Raw genomic sequence first — 15,544 nt, 5'->3', positions numbered from 1 at the left:
TTCATTAAAGCGCAGACTCATTACGGAATAATACCATGCTGACCAGTATTATCGGTGCAGAGAGGGGGAAGGGGGTTTCTTGCGTCATTTGGAGACGGTAGGAGCCTTTAAATTGACAAAGATTCAAAACACTCACTACTTTATAACTCCACATGTCACGTCACGTGCCCTTTGGCCCATCTAGGTATAAGAGGCTTTGAAGTAACAGTATCTTTAGTCACGTCAGAGGAAGCACGAAAAGGGGGACGTGGGGGATCGCTGGATGCTTTCCAGAAATTTCTTTTAATTGAAGTCTTAATTTTAGTTAATCTTTCTTAGTGTTAGGAGAAAAATTCAGTTGGGTCAGCAAATTTTCAAAACTGACCTAAAAATTATAATTTTAGGCAATGTTTGGTAGTGTTAGGAGAACGTATAATAGGATTTTCTCTTAGATTTTTTTTCCCAAAAATATATTTTTTTACATTTTAGGTATCCTGTATCCTCCCTGAAACTTTCAGCTGTTCAAGCCTAAAAAAAAGCAAATTTAGACTGTTTGATTACAATAGAGGAAAGGGGTTGGGGTTCTTTCCTGAAATTGTGTTCAAAACTGAAGTCAATTTCAGGTTATCTTTGGGAAGAAAAGGTTTGAGGGATCGACCTGTAATATAGCTGAAAACAAAATTTCAAGCTATGTGGGAAGTTTAGAAAAGGGATGAGGAACTAAACTCCCCCAGAAAATTTCTGACTTGAAGTTTGAAATCGCGATTTCAGATTACCACTGGAGACGTTATAGGGGGGGGGGGGGACACGGATTTGCTTCGCAAAATGTTAGAAACTGAATTCCTCAAACGCAGACTAAATTTAGCTCGAATTTTAGGTAAAGAGTGGTGGTTTGGATCCTTTCCCCCAAATGTTTGTTGATAAGCTATGGAAGTAGGTGGGTTTAAATTTTTTGAAATCGAGACGGTTCAATGACTCTCTTCGGAATTTAAGGTCTAAAAACACAATTTTAAGCAATTTTTGGGGAAAACAGGAGAAGGAGGATTTTGAAACTCTTAAAGCACAAATCCTAAAAACACGGCGTTATTAGACAAGAAAGGGCAAAAGGGTTACATCCAGAAATTGTTTGAAAGCGGCTTTCGTCTTAAAGCTTTAGAAATTGGAGTCTTGAAAAGGTTATTATTAGTCATCCTTAAACTCTCTTTGGTCGCTTAACTTCATGTCAATTTGTCACCCTCAAAAATTGGTGCCCGCGACGCTGTAAACAACATTGAGCAAAATTAAGAGATCATGACATAAACGGAGAAAAAGTCTGTTCACACGTGTGCTGAGTGAAACAAATACATAGATTGTTAATAGAGTATTATTTGTTGAAGAACTAAAATAATTATGTGTACAAGAAAAACTTTAAATCTCGTTTTTATTTTTTTTCCTCTGAGTGGGAGAGGACTAAAAAGCTGCCGCCAATGCCCCAAACCTAACCCATTTCTTTTGCATCATCAAAGGTAGCTGAAAACTTTTTTATTCGAACTTTGAAATCCCGATCCCTTCCTATAACGTCATCTAAAGTGGCCTACAAGTGCGTATTGTGAACTATAATTTCAAAAAAAATTTTTGGGGGGTACCTCTCCCCCTCCAACATTAACTTAACAATGGACTAAAAAGCACTTTTAAGACTTCAATTTTGAAAATTTTCCAGTTGCCTTGAAGAGTGCCTGAACTCCATCCCATACTATAAACGTAACCTACAATGGCTACAATCACGTTTTCAACTCTTCGATTTCGATAAATCTCCAGGGGATGGCTTTCGTGAACTCGGGGGGGGGGGGGGGGGGTGGCACGAAAAGCCATCTCTTGGCTTTCATGATTTCGGTTTCCCCTTTGCTGATTTTGGGTCGGGGTTGGGACCCCCGACCCAAAATCAGCAAAGATTGTATAATATTACCATTTTATAGTCTAAAAATGTTCTGCTTAAAATTGTGTTTTAGATTAAAAAAAATAATTAATTCGAAAATTTTCCAATGGGGCCTCCTTGAACAACCCTCCTCCCCTCTCTCTACAACATCATTAAAGATAATCTACAGTTTTTTGTAAGACTTCAATTTTAAAAAATTGCCTGGAGAGAGCCGCTGTAAACCCAAAATTTCCCCTTTAATTTAACCTAAGATAGGATGCAACCGCGCTTTTTGACTTCAGTTTCAAAAAATCTCCGAATAAGGAACTCCGAACCTTCTCTCTTCCGAACGTCATCAGGGGTCGTTAGAAATGAGTTTTTAGAATTGAAATATCAAAAATTTTCCGGGGGTAAACCCCGTACCCCCCTTTTTTAGATCGTCGAAAAATTGCGTTTTTGGAATTAAAAGCTAAAAACGTGTAGTGACGGGAAGACGAGGGGCAATGTATGGCTATAAGGGGGTTATAACCCTCGTAAAGCTCTAAAATCATATCCATACTTATGTATTCATGGGTGTTATAAGTGCACCTCCCGCCTCCATGAAGAAGTGTACTATTGTTTACTATATCATGTAAAAACGAGGGCCCCTTGGAAACATTTGCTACGGGCCCCGCACTGGCTTGATCCGGCCCTGGTTAACAGAGGGATAATGTTTCCATGACGACTTGACATGTCCAGGGCCCGATTAACCTCTGAAGTTAGGGGAAGCTAAGTCTCATGTCAGGGGCCCCCACTTTTTGTTTTCAGTGTATATTTTTTAAAAACGCTATACGCACATTGAAACAAAACTCACGAATGTTATATCATTATTTCCTAAAACGGCCAAGCAGACTTCCAATTGAAGTTTATTCCCTCCACCCTAGACATATTGAACTTTTGTACATTGCATATTTTTGTGCTCCCATTCCCAGCAGATAAGGGTGGTTTTGTTGTTTCAGATTAATCACTTCATAAAATTTGTCAAATGTGATAAAAGTATATTGTAGCACGTTGGGGCAAATTCCACAGTTGAAAATAGCTTGCTACCACATTTTATGAACCGTGACCTCCGTCCTCACTTTTTTAAATTCTTCAAAAAAATTTTTTTTGGCGAGTTCTAATGTTTGAATACTTTTAGAAATACATTCAAAAGCAGAAACTAAAAATTTTCAGTCATTTTTTGGCTCCTGTTAATTCTGAGAGGAAGCTCAAGCTTCCTGAGCCTTTTGGGTAATCAGGCCTTGGACATCTTCAGACCATCTGAAGCCCGTAGAGACAGACACCTTCTTTTCTGGCTTATACCTACTTTAAAGTCTATTCCTTACCTTAGCCTCTGTTTACCTTAGCCTCTTACGTTTTCTTCTGCCATCAAAAATAACCTATTCAGTATGTCTGTTCTTAGGACTTAAAAGTTCCAACAATTTTCCGGGGGATTGCTCACGTTCATTACAAATTATGCATTCTGTTTTCACACGATATCACGTGAAAAGTTCCTCCTCTTCAATCGCTTTTGCATATAAGGTGTGCTCAGTCAGGTGGTCAGTTTATCGGAAACAAACTTGTTAAAAAACTTCAATTTCAAAACAAATACCCCTCCCCCAAATAGCGTCAATTATCGTCAAAATTTGCGCTTTGGGAGCTTCAATTGAAAAATTTTGTCTAGAAAGAATTCCTGAATTCCACCCCTTCTCCTAGTGTTTCCAAAGATAGCTTACACATGCGCTTTTAAGACTCTAATTTCGAAAATTTTCTTAAGGATTTCATCAAATCCTCCCTCCCGCAAACGTCACCCAAGATCATCTAAAAATGCGTTTTTGGAGCTATAATTTCAAAATTTTTCCGGGGGAGTGCCCCCGGACCCCCCATCCTCTGCAAGAATATTACACCTTTTCCTATGTAGGTGTTCATAATACTAATTATTTTTCTTCTCATTCGTAAAGGCAATTCTCCAATGTTGACTCCTCAAATTCTAGTAATGATTCCCTTTTAAAACCAGAAGCTGAAAACGTTCCGTCTTTTACATTTGAAAAACGTAGAGGGGGGGGGGGGGGGAGCGCCGAGCAATTCTTAAGGGGCCGGCTGGCCTGTAAATGCCAGGGCCGGTTCATGCTCTCCCATCCGCCACTGAGCTGATGTGTACATCACATGACTTCTTTTTACGCCAATTTAATGATAATAGCGCCTTGGAGTAAGCAAGGAAACACTAAATATTTTTACCCCTAGTTTCTTACGAACCGAAGTAAAAAAACGTTTTACACAGATTTATTTCCGCATTATTGGCAATTTTAATGTGATTCAGTTCTTAACTCTTTAAATATCACCTTCTTGGCCAAATTAAAACCAGATATAAAAATTAAAAAAAAAAAAAAAAATCGCAAATTTTTAGCCAAGTTAGCGGTAAAATGCTTGGCGATATATCGCCAAGTGTTTGCCAAATTATAGCACCACTTGAGTTAGCATCGAAATTAACAATGATTCCCCCCCCCCAAAAAAAAAGGTGTAAAAGAACCCCTTAGGAACATCCGAATGCAACTAAAAGGGAAGGTGCACAACTAGACCCCACTAGTAGTCTACGTACTAAATTTCAACTTTCTAGGATATACCGTTTTTGTGAGTTATGCGAGATACATATGCACATACACACATACGCACATACATACGTACATACGAACGTCACGAGAAAAATCGTTGTAATTAACTCGGAGTTCGTCAAAATGAATATTTCGGGTGTCTGTACGTTCCTAAGCATATACCCACGTGTGGTCGGGTCGAAACAAAATCTCAACATTCATTCTGGGATGAGCAAAATGGAAATTAAGCCCGATTTTTGAGTGAATTTTTTTTCGCGAATACAATACTTCCCTTTTTGTAAGTGGAAGTAAAAAAGCTTTGGAGAGACTATGTATTTGTTTTTGATATTAAATTCAATGCCTTTTGTAATGGTTACGTATTTTTGAATTTTTGATTTTACCGGAAATGGGTGATTTCAGTTTCATATTTTAAGGGGTCCTGTACGTCAATTTATAAATCTATTCAGTACTCCGTTATCATGTTTGACAGCATAAAACTCTGAATATTTATCATCTAGAGATTAGAGAGATATTTAGAGCTACGTTAATTTTGAATCTCGGTAAAGTAGGTTTTTCACAATTTTCTACATTTTTAAACGCTTACTTCAGAAACAAACTAAATATTGATCAATACGAACTCCTGAAATAGACATCTTGCTTTCTGGACAAATATTAGAAATTTAAGCTGCCGTCCCCCCCCCCTTTTTTGAAGTACTTATTAGACTAAAATTAAAATAATAACTTATTTCAATCAAATTCCAAGGTTTTTTTTTTCTTTAAATTTTTGGGGAAAATGTTTTGATTAACTGAAACTGGCAACCTCTTTTTCCTGCAGCTGAATGCAAGGTTTCCAAGAGAAAAAGTCAGATTTCAAAAGTTAATTTCCATTGCCCACCACTTACATCCGCCCTTACTCGAAATAATTTCGAGACATGAAGTAAAAACGTACACTGCGTTCCAAAAGTAAAAATTTAGAATGTTTTTATTTTGTTGAATTAAATGCCAAACGTATTTTTTTTTTTTTTTTCATATTACATTTGTCTACAAAACCTAGTCAGGTGTTAACTATATTTTGCCCGAACTTTACTGCATAAAGGCGCTTAAAAACATTTGCGCGACGGCGCCGATAAGGCTTGGCGCGGGTCTGGCCCCGCTCCTCTTAAATGCATTGCAACGGGCTCCCAAATTTGTGTAAATCTCCACTGATCCGATTCTGGATATTCTTCAAAATTTCTGGTCTGTGGCTCATTGGGAAGTTAGTTTAAAATTAATCACAAGATTTAACTAGAACAGACGTACTAGAAAGCGAGTTAATAAAACATAGATAATAAGTTGGCGATTGCGAGAATTCCAGTTGTCGAAATCTTCCCGCAGTTTTGAATTTAAACGTCACGTGCATTTTATTACATTACATTAAAAATTCACGTTGGTGACAATTATTCACTGCAAAACATTGCATTGAATTCAAATTTCGCTTACAATCGTTTAAAAATAAGTATTCCAAACGTTGTAATTGTTACATATATTTCGTACTAACATTTTCTGGAGAAGTTTTTTTTTTCTATGAGTTTTCCTACGATAATAAATACAAATGATACTGTATTTCTGTATTTATTTCGCTCAGAGACGAACTTTTTTATGCAATTTTATGACTTTAAAATTAGATTAAAAACACTATGGAACAGTTTAAACTCAATTTCTTGCATTGTGATCTGATTCTAAACTATGTTCGAAATTTCAAGTTTCTATTTCATCGGGAAGTTGGTTAAAAATCGATCACAAGACTCGACTCGGACCTCGAACATATATACACATATATACACCAAACCAAGCCCAGTGTTGCCAGATGGTCAAATCCAGATTTTCCCACTTCCCTTTTAACTTTTCCCCGAAAAACGATGTTTTCTATCAAAATTTCCCAAATTCAAAAAAAAAAAAAAGAAATTTCCACTAATATTTTTATAAAATGAATCGACTCCCTCTAATATTTTTGTCTCTTGAAAAAATTTTTTTTCCCCCAAATAGCCAAATTTTCTTATAAAATTCCCCAACTTTTTTTTTCCTTCCCATTTTCCTTTTTTTTTTTTTTTTTTTTTGAGCAATCACGATTGCTTATTGTTCTCACTTGACTGTTTTGATGTCCTATCTTTTTATTTTCCCATCACCCTCTGCAGCATCACCGTCGACCGGGTCCTCACTATGCTGCTCCTATAGCGAAAGCCGTCTCCAGATTGCATCTATGTCCTACACACACGCGCATACATACACAACTACACACACACACACACACACACACACACACACACACACACACAAACACATACATAACCTACACACACATACACACAACTACCCACACATTCATGCCTGCACACAGAAACAAACACATATGCCTACACACACATACACATACCACCCTCCACACACACATTCATATACACAACTACCCACACACTTATGCCAGGACACAGACACAAACACACATGCCTACACACACATACCTCCTACACATAAACACACAAACCCCCCACACACAAACACACACGCCTACAGACACACACTCGTGATTGCGAAAAACATAATTTGAATTCAAGATGTCAAAATTCAAATTATTATTATTATTTTTTTTTTTTTTGTCTTCTTTATCTTTATCTTTACTTTAAAAAAAAAACTGAAAGTCTCTCTGTCTGGATATCGTCATGATCTCTGTGACGCGCATAGCGCCCAGACCGTTCGGTTGATTTTCATGAAATTTGGAAAAGAATTAGTTTGTAGCATGGGGGTGTGCACCTTTAAGCAATTTTTCGAAAATTCGATTTGGTTTTTTTTTTCTTTTCCAATTTTAAGAACATTTTCCCCAGCAAAATTATCATAAGATGGACGAGTAAATTACTAAGTTATCATATCGTGGAACCGTAACGTGGGCAAGCCAATTGGTGAGAAATTCATCATGCATTATTTGTAAATATACAGGGGAACCAATAGACCTTTTAATTTTCTACTACGGGCAAAGCCGTGCGGGTGCCTCAAGTCATAAATACAAGCGCCTGACCGAAAGATAAGAAATAACCAAATATTATTTTTTCTACTCGCATTTACTACTGCTTCTGTATGTACATTTAAACTATGATTTTTGTATATATTTATCCAAGAACATTCTTCATCACACTTATATTTACCTTTTTCACCTATTAACTAGTTTCTCACACAGAACAATGATGCGAATTCTATAAAGTTGAGCAAAAGCTAAACCAACGCTGTTTGATACAAACAATGTAACTATTACTTCTTGACGCGAATTTAAATACGAAAAAAAAAAAAAACTTTTCCCCCCGGGATTTCCCTAAGAAAAAAATTTTTCCCCATAGAATTCCCCTCAAAACCCATTTCCCCAAAATTTCCCCAGAGAGCACCAGATTTACCCAAAATGGGGAAATTTCCCCCAATCTGGCAACACTGAACCAAGCTAATAAAAACGTGGTAAAATAAGTAATGCAATTAGTTTATGTGTTGCCACCGTGAACTGGATGGTTCAAGTAATTTTCATTTTTAATTGACCAAGGAAAAATAATAGGTTTATTGATTTTTTTTATTTATTTCCTTCTTTTCAAATATCAGCTGATATAAAAGAACCAATAAAAGAGAAATCGGATAAGAAATTAGCATAATTATCATTTCTCGCGTAAATTTGTGTCGCTCTCATTATAATAAACACGTGCTTTATGATTTCCATGTTAATTTAAATGTTCAGAAATTTAAATCGTTTGATTTTATGAATCGATGGTTTTACTACACAAATGAAAGATTTATTTCATGAAAGAATTTTTATTTTCCGTCAACTCTCTATGAAAGTGTGTCTCGAATGATTTGATACTTTGATGGTGAAATGGAAGGATTGGAACAAGCATGTCATGTTTATTTCTTTGGTAAATATACTATTTTGCAGAGAAATAAATTTCATAAATTGACATTTTTTAAATTGGATTGTATTCAACTTTTCGTTTTCATTTATTACTTTGTGAGTTTTTTTTTTTTTTTTTTTTAATTTTTTTCATTGTATTAGCATGTGCTTACCGAGTGAGGTTATTGTTATTGTTTTGAGACTATGCAGAAGAACTAAAACGCGAACGCAGTTTTTTTTTTCCTTTCGAAATAAAAATTAAAAACTAATAATGTTTCAGTTCGTTTCAATTGATATTATTTCTCCAAAGTCGTTTTACTGATGCAAATAGTTTTTTTTTTTTTCATTTTTTATTTATTTATCTTTTGAAAGTGAGAAAAACCATGAGATTTTATTTTCTTTTTAATCTGAATATTTTAAAAGTTATTTATTGGGTAATGAAGAGAGTTTTTCAATTCTTAAACTTATCCACATAGTCTTAAAAAAATTATGTAACTTTGTTCAATGCGACTTGAAGCATTCCATGAAAGAAGAAATTTTAGGAAGAAATGCATGCGGCGTCAAACCCAACCTTGAAGTTTACAAGCGCATGCTTAGTTAAAGCAGTTGTTCGGTAACAATGATGCAACTCTCAGGGATAATTTCGAATATTATTTTTTCTTTTCTGTTGGAGGTACTTCGTTGGAAAACCTGATCAAAGCAACCGCGTCGTCAAATTTCCGGTTGCCGATGCCAAGTCAGCCGGAAATGACAGACTCCCTTTCAGTTTTCTCTTTCCCACTATCAGAAAATAATTCGAGGTCGGTTTTACCTGATTCATATGTTGCATCAACCAATTTATCGCAACTAGATTGCTGTAATTGTTTTTTGTTACAAAAAGTGTTAAAAAAAGAAAAAGAAAAAAAAAAAAAACCTTGTAAAACTTGATTAAATTGTAATAATTCCATCTTGTTAATGTGATGCTTAAAAATTATTTTTCTTCGTAAGAAATGCGTCTTTATCCATAGACATGGAAACCGGTTCGCTCGCGCTCTCTTAACTAGATGGATCATCCTGTGGTAGAAAAGTGATTCCTTTTCAACCAGCGATCGTCCGCCATTGGTAGGGCAAGAACTTTACACCGCGCATCACATAAGCTTACTATCGGTTCGTTTTCCGCAATTTTCTGGGATTTTTCTGTTTTAAAATAGTACTTTCAGTGAAAGATTTTTTTTTTCAATTTGAAAAAAAAAATCCTCAAAATAATTTTTCTGTTCGAAATTAACTATTGGAGGTAATTTCAAAACAGAAAATAGATTTCGCATCTTCTTAATTTGTAACTCATTCGTCATTCGGAATTATGCGAAACATTAAAGTATACTTTTGTCTTTAACGAAAAATTAATTTTTGGGTAACGGATAAGTCAGTTTTAATCATTACGAGGATTTTTTACGCTGCATCTCGTATTTTGTGTGAATTCTCGCATATTTTCAAATAAAGGGATTTTAAATTAACTCGGATATATCTGTGAAGTTTACTGCATAAAATTTGCAATTTATGGGTAAATTTATATGTACTTTTGGTTGGTAATAAATTATAAATTTAAGAAATCAAAATTGATATTGAATGGCTTTTAAAGTCATGATAACATGTTTAATTACTCGTAAACAGAATATGTACTTTAAATTGCAAGAAGTAAAATTTACAAAATATTTTTATTGAACAAAAATGGCATAAGGTACATAGATTTGTAAATCTCACATCCACTTTCGGATCAGAATCAATAACAAATATTATAAAATAAAATAATATGTAACACTTGCAACTAAATTGTTGATAAAACACGAAAATTTGCTATTAATTCTCTATTACGTGCAGGTTTTAATGGTGACAACTTTTCAACGCTATTTTTTGATTGATCTAAAAGTTTTTTGTCCTTAAAAATACAAAAGACTTTAGTTTTTGAGCGGTATCTGCCTGCATGCGTGTGAAAAATGTTATCCATTTCTCACTGAAACTTGCTAAATTTAAACTTTTCTTAAAATTACGAGAGAACTACAAACTTCATATTTCGGTTACGGGGACACGAATGCAAAAAATTTACGAATCTAGACACATGATGTACTTAGCTCTTTCCATTGCTACTAAATCATCAATATTTTTTCGTTATTACACTATCGTATGGTTTCCTAGTATCTTTCAAACTTAAAGTTGAAGCATTAGTTATCTTTATATTGTTCTAAAAGCTAGTAAATTGCATAAAACTATACGTAATCAGCTTATATGTTAACTTAGTAATTGTTCATGTTTTACTTCAAGCAAAATTAAAATAAAATGCTGTTTGGTATAAGTTTATTTATGCTATTTTACACTTAACGCATAATTTAATCGTTATTAAAGAGTTTTTGTTAATTTTTGTCTGATTCTACTACGCTTACAATTGAGATTCTTAGAAATATGGTGACATCTAGTTTTAACATATTGGTTTGCAAGTAATTTTATTAGTTGAAGTTTATGCTCCCTATCTTTATCATCATTGCCATGATTGATCTCTTTAAATAATAAAATGCAAGTAAAATTGGCTACCACTAAATTGACAATTTTGGTTCTTATTTTGACCACACACATTTTTGGTAAACCTTTGTTAATATACTTACGGATACACTTTTCTGTTTCTGAGCAAATTTTAACACTATCCTTAGTCGGTTTCGTCAGCCCTCCTTTATTTTTCCTATCAAATAGTAGTATGCGTTACAATATTTTTACTCCTGTTGATTATTTAACCTTATAGTAACTCAAACTAAATTCTACGCTTCTAAATACAAACTCACTCTTATCTGTAGAAAGATACATTGCTTCCTTTCTTTGCTCTATTCGTACACTTAAATGCTGAACACGAAGTCGGCATGATTGAGTTTCATCCACCTGAAAAAAGCTGAGAAATGAAGCAAATGGTGTTCACCCACCAATATACAGTAGTACCTCCTCTATGGGACATTTCCAAATAAGGGACACCTCTATTTAAGGGACATTTTTTCTGGTCATTGGGAGCTTCATGTATTTGCCTCTGAATAAGGGACACTCTATTTAAGGGACAGTTACAGAGAAAACATACAAAAATTAATGCATACAAAGTATTGAATTTACTGGAATTTGAGTCTTTAACTCAATTGGAGAAAGGTTGACATGAACGTATACTGACGTATTCTAAAAGTCTTGCTAAAATTTATATGCCTGTTCATTTTCTCTCTGAGCACTTTATTCAAGTAGGCTAACAGCCGATGGATAGTCAACGGCCCACGAATAGCTTTGTGAAAAAAACTTGAGGTGTGAACACTGATTGAAATTTATACTGTATTGAATTTTAAATTGCATGAAATCAAATAAATTCATGTAAGAAATTACTTCAAAATAGTTCATGTATCTTCCAAAACTTTAGGATAATCAAATTTTTGATTAAATTTTAATTATTTAAAGAATAAATTTTGAAATTTGAATGGTTTTGAATTTATTCAGTATACATAAATCATTTTATCTTAAATGTTAATAGTTCATGTTTATTACGAAATTATTCTGAATTAATATCTAATCATTTCATATACCTCCGAAGAAGGGACACCTCTATTTAAGGGTGAAAATTTTCGGTCCCCTTAGTGTCCCTTATTGAGAGGTTCTACTGTATTTGCCCTCACAATGTCTGCCGCGTCTACTCCTAGGGAGAATCATTTTCCCCTCCGAACTTCGGTAGGCTGATCCATCTAGTTAAGTGAGCGAAAGCGAACCGGTTCCCATGTCTATGGTCTTATCGCAACTGGACCACATTTCTCGAAACATTACAATAATACAGTAACTCCTTGATAAACATTAATTTCATTTTTCAAATTTCAAATTCTGCAGATATAAACTAGATTATATTCTTTAAAAGCAAATTTACTCTTGATTTTAATTTAAATGCTTTGATTGTTTAAAAATATTTTAAAAACAATTTAATTTTAAAAGACAGTAAATGAAGTAGTTAAAATGGTTCAGACTAGTAATGTGCCGGATCGTTAAAAAAGTAGATCCGCGGATACGGATCATCAGTGTCAAGATCCGCGGATACGGATACGGATCTCAAATTATTTTTTACCCAATTCAACTATCCAAGTGTAAAATTCGTTACGGAATGTATTTCCGTCAGAATAATGGCAGTTTCTTCAAAAAATGTCAACTGCGGCAAAAATATAATCAAGACTATGATTTACTCTTTAAAGAAATCTCCGTTAAAATTGAGGAAGAGTTAGAAGGAATGGGTCAGCGCTGCATTAATGCTTAGATGGAATATGAAAAATTATTTCTAGCTTACTCAGTAGATGTAGGATACAGGAGCAAGAGTGTAAAGCTGCTACTGTATAGGCTAGAAATAATTTTTCCCATTTTATTTTAGCATAAATGCAGCGCTGACCCATTCCACCGAACTTCTCCAACCGACGAAATACAGAGCCGGGAACACCTTCACAAACAGTAAATAGAGAATTTAGTCTAACTTTTTTTAAAGGATGCCGAGAAAAACAAAACCCCAAATCAATAACAAAAACTAATATTAAATTAAAAATTTAAAAAAAAAAAAAAAAAAAAACATGTCCTAGAGAGCCGATCTCATATTAAGATGAATTTCGCGGGTCAAAACACACATTTGTTAACAAATAAGAACTGACAGCAGGTAAAAATTTTAAATCATTGAGTTTTTTCTCCTTATCTTCCGACTATGAAATCGCTACCAATCACGCGTATAAAAGCTTAGAATTGCACTTAAAATTTACTTAACAAGATTATAGCTCCAACTGTATATAAGCTGAAAGTTTCAAATAAATATCAAACGCAGCAAATTTCGTTCTTTCAATTAGGGCCAACCTTTTTAACGTACGTGAAAATTTTTACTACCATAATTGTGAAAAACGTTAAATCGGTTTTTAATTAATATCTCTGGTAATTCAAGTTCTACAAAAACGAGACCAAGCTAAGAACACTTTCCATCGAGTCACCTTTTGAACGAAAATGGAACTATCAAAATCGGTTCATCTGTTTAGGAGCTACGATGCCACAAAAAGACACACTGATACACACTTTTAAGACTTATTTCCCCTGCCTTTTTGCAACGGGGGTGGGGGGTACAAATTGGCTTCTGAAATGATACCTTATAATTCAAATAGGGAATAAAACCTAATTTAAACGGAATTGAAGAGTCTTTTATTCAAATATTTAAAAAATTTTAGAATAGAAATGATCCGTTTCAGATCCGTCAAAAAAGTAACGGATACGGATACAGATCTTTATTTTCCTTCGGATATCCGCGGATACGGATACGGATATCCGGAACATCACTAGTTCAGACACACTCACACTTTACGCAATAATTCTTTTCAATAATTTTTTTTGGAATTAAAATGTTTCTTTTTAAGTTTAATTGTAACCAATAAATATATTTTCTAAATTTGATGAATCACATATGCAATTTAGCTCTATAACGATTATAACATTTGATAGAGAAAAAAGGTTTTCTAGATTTAATATTTGCATCTTGGTTTAGTGAAAGCATGAAATTACACAATTTATAAAAATATTTGCTACTGATCTCGTGCCTCCTAAATCTTGGTGCATTGGGCCTGTGCCACATGTGCCCATGCCTTAATCTGTCCCTGCTTCGAGATAATAGAATATTCGTGTTATAAGGTTTTTAGCTATCGAGAATCGACTGTATATGATATTGCAATTTACCGTGTGAAAATAGAGTTTTTGCTCTGACAATTTTACAATATTGAAGCTCAAAGAACTATCTTTGATGATGTTTGGAAAAGACCGATCATGCTTCCCCCCCCTTTACGAAATTTTTTTCTGGCTATGCCACTGGTTGTTGGAGTTTCTTGTAACAGGTTATCTGATTTTGGGATGATTTCTGAGTGACTCGTGTTAAGGACTGAACACTGAAAAGTCAGTCAGTCCACCGACTAACAATTTCTCTGATGCCGCGCACGCAGCTATCTCTCTAAATATTGGTCTTGACGAACGGTTGTTACCCTTGGCCGAGCTGGTACTGGTTTTCATGTAACATCTCCAGTGGTTTGGAAACTCTGCCACAGTCTGGCGATCACACAGTTTAAGATGGTGGTTTGAGATCGACCGGATTCCAGCATTCCATTGCACGTGCTGAAAAAAATTCAATTTCCAAAACGCATCATGCATGGCCATAGTGCGTGTATATTATATTCTAGCTCCATCCCCAAAATTCGAAAAACCCACCCAATGTTGTTCCTTAGTAGCTTAAAACGGAACCGCATGCAGTTAAACGGCACAAAAAATTTGTAGCGATTGAAAAATTTTCAGAGAAAAAAAATTCATGGTAGAATCGTAGAATCCATGTCAATTCTACTCCACAGCCCTGCTGAAACCTGTTAAACGAAGAAGTGAAAGCTTTCCTGTTTACGGAATGTAGGACTCAGTTGTACTGATCACTTATTCTTCTTGGAATTTTCAACTTTAGCTTTGATTGTGATACATACGAATAAAAGGAAAAATTATGTATTAAAATTTAAAGTGTCAACTGTCTAAACAGTTTTCTGTTATTAAAAAATGATGATTTGTACGTATTGCTAGTGTGACCGTACGGTCACATCCACGCGCGCGCAACACATACAAAAAATCATTATTTGTCAAAAACAAAATCTTTTTCAAGAAACTTGATACATGTTATGATACATAATCGTTCCTTTTATTCGAATACATACATCACAATTAAAGCCGAAGTTTAAAATTCCGAGAATAAAGTGGTAATATTTGAGTTAAAAATGTCATATCAGTGCAAATGGATTGAGCAAAATGTGTATTCTTAAAAAATTACATACATTTTTTTTAACGCAATTTTCAATCAATGAACTATCAAGATTGCTCATTTATTTTACTTTGCCTTACCATGACGGTTTTCATTCTATTGTTTTTGTGGTTGGTAGATAGCGAGTCACGTGATTCATGAAAGTCATGACCGATGAAATTCATGCAGGAAAAATTTTTCTTATTTATTTTGTTGACGATAATTATTTTCGCATCTGGCTTCACTCGCTAAACAGCAGGGTTACGGTAGCGTAGTTGTTTCGCGCGTTAAGCCATAAACTATAGAAAACTGATCATTTCATATTGGGGGAGGGG

This window comes from Uloborus diversus, chromosome 4 (genome assembly GCF_026930045.1).
Source record: "Uloborus diversus isolate 005 chromosome 4, Udiv.v.3.1, whole genome shotgun sequence".
Taxonomy (NCBI): domain Eukaryota; kingdom Metazoa; phylum Arthropoda; class Arachnida; order Araneae; family Uloboridae; genus Uloborus; species Uloborus diversus.
The sequence above is the reverse complement of the archived record's forward strand: the minus strand, read 5'-3'. Positions refer to the sequence as shown.